The following is a 5,956-nucleotide window of genomic DNA, read 5'->3' as shown; positions in this document are numbered from 1 at the left end:
CTGTCCTTTCTTCTTTTATATACAAGTATGAGCGGTCCTCTGGCACCTTAGCTGTGGCCAGAAATGACTTGAAAAATCTTTGCCAGGACCTTTGATATCTCCTCCCCTGCTTCATAAAGTCATGCAGTATAGAAACAGGCTCACTTGATCAACATCAATGCCAACTAACAAACATCAAACTACTGATCCCATTTACCTGCACTGAGTCATTACCTACCATACCCTGGCCCTTTAAATGCTCATCTGTTGCTTCTTTAATATTGCAAGCGTATCTGCCTTCTCCACCTTGTCAGGCAGCATATTACATGTTTGTATCGCTTTTGGTGAAAACACTTGCCTCAGATCCCCTCTAAATAGCTGACAGTTCACCTGAAATCTATGCCCCCTGACTTAAACTCGTCTACTGGTTCTCACAATCAATCTATGCCTCCTCATAATTTTGAATACGTCGATCAGATTTCCCCTCAGCCTCCTCTGCTGCATGGAAAACGCACTTAGCCTACCAGTTTCTCCTCATAAAACTTGCATTCAATCACAAAACAACACCCTGAAACATATACTATCAACCAACCTGGCCAACATCTCTGTCTCCGGCTTGCTACAGTGTTCCAGTGAAGCCCAGCACAAGCAGACAGAACAACACCTCATTTTCTACTTGGGGACCTGACAGCCCTCCAGACTTAATATTGAGTTCTGCAATTTTAGGGCCTAAACTCTCCCATATCCCAGCGCCCCCACCCCACACACCAGGCTTTGTTACCACGCAGCCTGCCACTACACACTCCCTGTTGTTAGTGACTAACAGTCCCCATTGACAACTTCCCAGCCTGATCGTTAGCAACTCCTTTATCTGTCCACCTGTCTTTCTCTCTCTTTGGGCTCTATCCTATTGTTTACTCCCTCCCCACCCTCCTCCCTATTTTCGGCATAGAAACTGATGTTTTCCCAGCCACCATCAGTTCTGAGGAAGGGTCACCGGACTGGAAATGTAAACTGTTTTTTCCTCCAACATATGTTGCCACACCTGCTGAGCTTTTCCAGCAACTTTGTTTTTGTTCGTTGTTTACAGCATCCGCAGTTCTTGTGGTTTTTATCACTAAACCTGTCAGACTCATCAATGCTCTCTAATGCTCCAACTTGTTGCTCAAATTGCTCCAATAAGAGGCACCTGCTGTACACATGGTCATGCAGACCAGCAGGAGCACTCAGCATTTGACATGTAGCGTCGGATGTACCAATCATGGGTCAGATCTTAATTCCAGGCATACCTTAGCTCAACAGAACACGGATCTTTGCTTTTAATTTACTCATTCTCCTGCTTAATTGTAGGGGACAAAAACCGGTGTTCACTCTCAGGTCTCTGCTGGTATGCCTGCTTTTCAGGGAGAGCCTTATCTCACCCACTCCTCTCAATAACATTCTCTGACTGTCACTGGGCCAACCCTCTGCTCTCAGTAACACTGTCTGCCCGTCACAGGGCCCTCACCCCCTCCTCTCAGTAATACTGCCCGTCACAGGGCCCTCGCCCCCTCCTCTCAGTAATACTGCCCGTCACAGGGCCCTCGCCCCCTCCTCTCAGTAACACTGCCCGTCACAGGGACATCACCCACTCCTCTCAGTAATACTGCTTGCCACAGGGCCCTCACCTGCTCCTCTCAGTTATGCACTGACTGACTGTCACAGGGCCCTCACCCCCTCCCCTCAGTAACACACTCCGTCACAGTGCCCTCAGACTGTCACAGAGCGCTCACCGCTCCGCTCAGTCACACTGCCAGTTACAGGGCCCTCACGCGCTCCTCTCAGTAACACTGCCTGTCACAGAACCCTCACGCGATCCTCTCAGTAACACTGCCCGTCACAGGGACCTTACCCGCTCCTCTCAGTAACACTGCCCGTCACAGGGACCTTACCTGCTCCTCTCAGTAACACTGCCCATCACAGGGACCTTACCGCTCCTCTCAGTAACACTGCCCATCACAGGGACCTTACCGCTCCTCTCAGTAACACTGCCCGTCACAGGGACCTTACCCGCTCCTCTCAGTAACACTGCCTGTCACAGGGCCCTCACCCGCTCCACTCAGTCGCACTACCTGTTACAATGCCCCTACCCGCTCCTCTCAGTAACACTGACTGTCACAGGACCCTCACCCGCTCCTCTGTTACACTGACTGACTGTCACAGGGCCCTCACCCGCTCGTCTCAGTAACACTGACTGATTGGAAAGGGCGCTCACCCACTCCTCTCAGTAACATCCCCTGACTGTCACTGGGCCCTCACCCGCTCCTCTCAGTAACACTGCCCGTCACAGCGCCCTCACCCACTCCTCTAAGTAACACAACTGTCACAGAGCCCTCACCCACTCCTCTCAGTAACACTGCCTGTCACAGGGCCCTCACCCGTGCATCTCAGTAATACTGCCTGTCACAGAGCCCTCACCCACTCCTCTCCGTAACATTGACTGCCTGTCACAGGGCCCTCACCCTCTCCTCTCAGTAACATTGACTGACAGTACAGGGCCCTCACCCCCCCCTCCTCTCATTAACACTACCTGTCACAGACCCCTCACCCGCTGCTCGCAGTAACACTGACTGACTGTCACAGGGCGCTCACCCCCTTCCTCAGTAACACTGTCCGTCACAGGGCCCTCACCCACTCCTCTCAGTAATACTGTCTGCCACAGGGCCCTCACCTGCTCCTCTCCGTTACACTGACTGACTGTCACAGGGCCCTCACCCCCTCCTCTCTTTAACACAGTCCGCCACCGTGCCCTCACCCCCTCCTTTCAGTAACACTGCCAGTCACAGGATCCTCACCCGCTCCTCTCAGTAACATTGACTGACTGCACAGGGCCCTCACCCCCTCCTCTCAGTAACACTGACTGCCTGTCACAGGGTGCTCACCCGTTGCCCTCAGTAACACTGACAGACTGTCACAGGGCCCTCAGCCGCTCCTCTCAGTAACACTGCCCATCACAGGGCCGTCACCCGCTCCTCTCAGTAACACTGCCCGTCACAGGGACCTTAGCCGTTCCTCTGAGTAAGACTGCCTGTCGCAGGGCCCTCACCCACTCCTCTCAGTAACACGGCCCGTCACAGGGCCCTCAACTGCTCCTCTTGGTAACTCTGACTATCTCCCGGCCCTAAACCCCTCCTCTCAGAATCACTGACTGACTGTCACAGGCCTCTCACTCCCTCCTCTCAGTAACACTGCCTGTCACAGAGCCCTCATCCGCTGTTCTGAGTGACACTGGCTGACTGTCACAGTGCCCTTACCTTGCCCACTTATCTGAATTAGAGACAATATCAATGTGGTTGCTTTATCAAGAACAAATACGGAGAGAAATTAATGTCACAATCAAAGTGAACTTGATTGGTAAGAGAATGTGATGGAATGTCTTTATTTATTTAATATAAGTATGTTATGACTGATTTTATGACCTGAAGTCATAGCCGTATTCAATCAGCTTCCCTGTCTATATTTGCAACTCATTGATATAAAGTATTTAGTGACGTTCAAAATTGATCCCAATGTTTCCTAATCAGATTTTTTGAAAAGCCAGTGCCAGACTTTGTGAATAACAATACCTGACACCAGGTTTATAGCCAAAACAAAAGATTTTACAGTTTATGAACAATATAGTATCTTTTTTTAAAAAAGTTAAGCAAAAAGGTATTCTGACGAACGCCTATGACTTAAACATCATCTTCTTTGATTCTAGCCCCAATTCTAGCAAAGACAGAAAGACACACAAACAGATATAATTAAGGAATGTATCAAAGGGAAAAAACTAAATCAAGTGTAACTGGCCAGTTTACTTAACCAGACTGCATGATCTTTAAAATGGAAAGAACTGTGGATGCTGTAAATCAGGAACAAAAACAAAGCTGCTGGAAAAGCTCAGCAGGTCCAGCAGCATCTGTGAAGGAAAAAAAGAAGTAAGATTTCAGATCTGTCAACCCTTCTTCTGATCAGCTCTGAGGAAGGGCCACCAGATCTGACATCGTACCTCTTTTTTGCCTTCACAGATGTTTTCAGACCTGCTGAGCTTTTCCAGAAATTTTGTTTTTGTCCATCATCTAAAATCTCAGTCAGATGAGATTGTATGTTAAGTTAAAATCTGAACAATCTACAGATGCTGTAAATCAGAAACAAAAACAGAAGTTGCTGTAAAAAACCAGCAGATCTGGCAGCATCTATGGAGAGAAAACAGAGTTAACATTTTGGGTCGTATTACCTTTCCTCAGAATTCCTTATTTCTAAGTGTCACAGGATCTGAAATGTTAATTCTAACTTCTGTCCATAGATGCTGCCAGACTCGCTGAGCATTTCCAGTAATTTTTGAGCTTCTGTCTTGGTTTCTGAAAACATTGAGCTATGCAAATACCTTTCAGTCGGCTTTGGGGGATATTTAATTATTACTTGTAACAGAGGACCTCTTAACTTAGAATAAGTTGATCATGGGAGGACAACCAGTTGGCAATCAAACGTCTGTCCTGTAGCTTTTGCAGGGACAATCCTTCTGATTTAAAGACAGTTCAATATTGGTTTCTCTTTGCTCGTGACTCATCAACAGAGTTTTCTTGGAAGAAGAATTGACCTGCAATTAACCTCCAGACCTAGCCTCATAAACAAATATCAAATTGTTTCTTCTATTTTCACATAAGCTGCTGCTCACAGTCCAAAGGTCACTCTCAGCTCACAGTTCACAGCTCCAAACCAAAAATGATAATGAACTTAAGTACTAGGAGGAGTAAGACAGTTCAGCTCCTCGAGCCCCGCTGTTTGATATGATTGTGGGTGATCTTATCTCTGCTGCAACTTTAGTTTCCTACCTGCTCTCCATAATTCTTGAACCCATTATGAACTCAAAAATCGTTCTATCTCCTCTTCAAATTTGCTCCATGTCACAGCCCTCCAATGCCTTCTCAGGGAGTGAATTCCTGAGATTCATGACCCTTCCGGTGTAGAAATTTTTCATCATCCCTTTAAACCTTCTTTCCCTATGCTAAAACTATGACCTCTTGTTCTATTGCCCACATGAGGAACCATCCTTTCCACGTCAACTTTATCAATCTGCTTGAACATATTATATCCCTCAATTAGATCCCTTCTCATTGTTCTGAACACCTGAGAATGTAGGCCGAAACTACTCTGTCTGTCTTAAGACGCATTCTCGTCTCTGGAATCATCCTGGTGAACCTCCACTGGACTGCCTCCAATACAATGACACCTCTCCTTAAGTAAGGAGACCAGAACTGTACACAGGGCTCCAGGTGTGGACTCACTAATGCCTTGCATAGTTGCAGCAACCTTCTTTTGTATTTGTATACTCTCTTTCTTGAGCAACAAATGCCAAAATTCCATTTCCCTGCCTTAATACCTGCTGTACCTGCTTACTGAGTTTCTGTGATTCATAAAACTAAAAAAAATGAAGGTTTCAATGCTGTTAAAATGAAATCCATCCAAGTAAAATTAAAATAATGATAAGAGGACATTAATAGAAAATGAAAACATTTTTCTCTCTCTGGAGAGCAATATTGAACAGGCTTCACATAATAATGTTATTTGTGAGCTTGGATTCTATACTGGAGGAATGCTGCGCAAGTTTTAAGTTTGAATTGTACACCTATACCGTGTGTAGTGAGAAGGACAAGACGTGGGTTTTAATCTAATAATTTTCTGTGTTCTTCTGTTATAAATATACATAGGCATCCGCTTGTGAGCATTTTCAGTAATTGAATACCACAGTAAAGAGAATGAAAATTTATCTCACCCTGGAATCTGAATTGTCCAGTATCACCATCAACTGGGATCATTACACTTGTCATTTCAAAGGCCAAACCTGATATTACCACTCGATTCCTCAACTAAAATGGAATTTGATTCATTCAATTGTCATACATGAATGACCTTGATAGTGTGTTGTAAATTATAAAGTGAAACAAAATAGCCCTTC

Source organism: Stegostoma tigrinum, unplaced genomic scaffold (genome assembly GCF_030684315.1).
Source record: "Stegostoma tigrinum isolate sSteTig4 unplaced genomic scaffold, sSteTig4.hap1 scaffold_170, whole genome shotgun sequence".
NCBI lineage: Eukaryota > Metazoa > Chordata > Chondrichthyes > Orectolobiformes > Stegostomatidae > Stegostoma > Stegostoma tigrinum.
The sequence above is the reverse complement of the archived record's forward strand: the minus strand, read 5'-3'. Positions refer to the sequence as shown.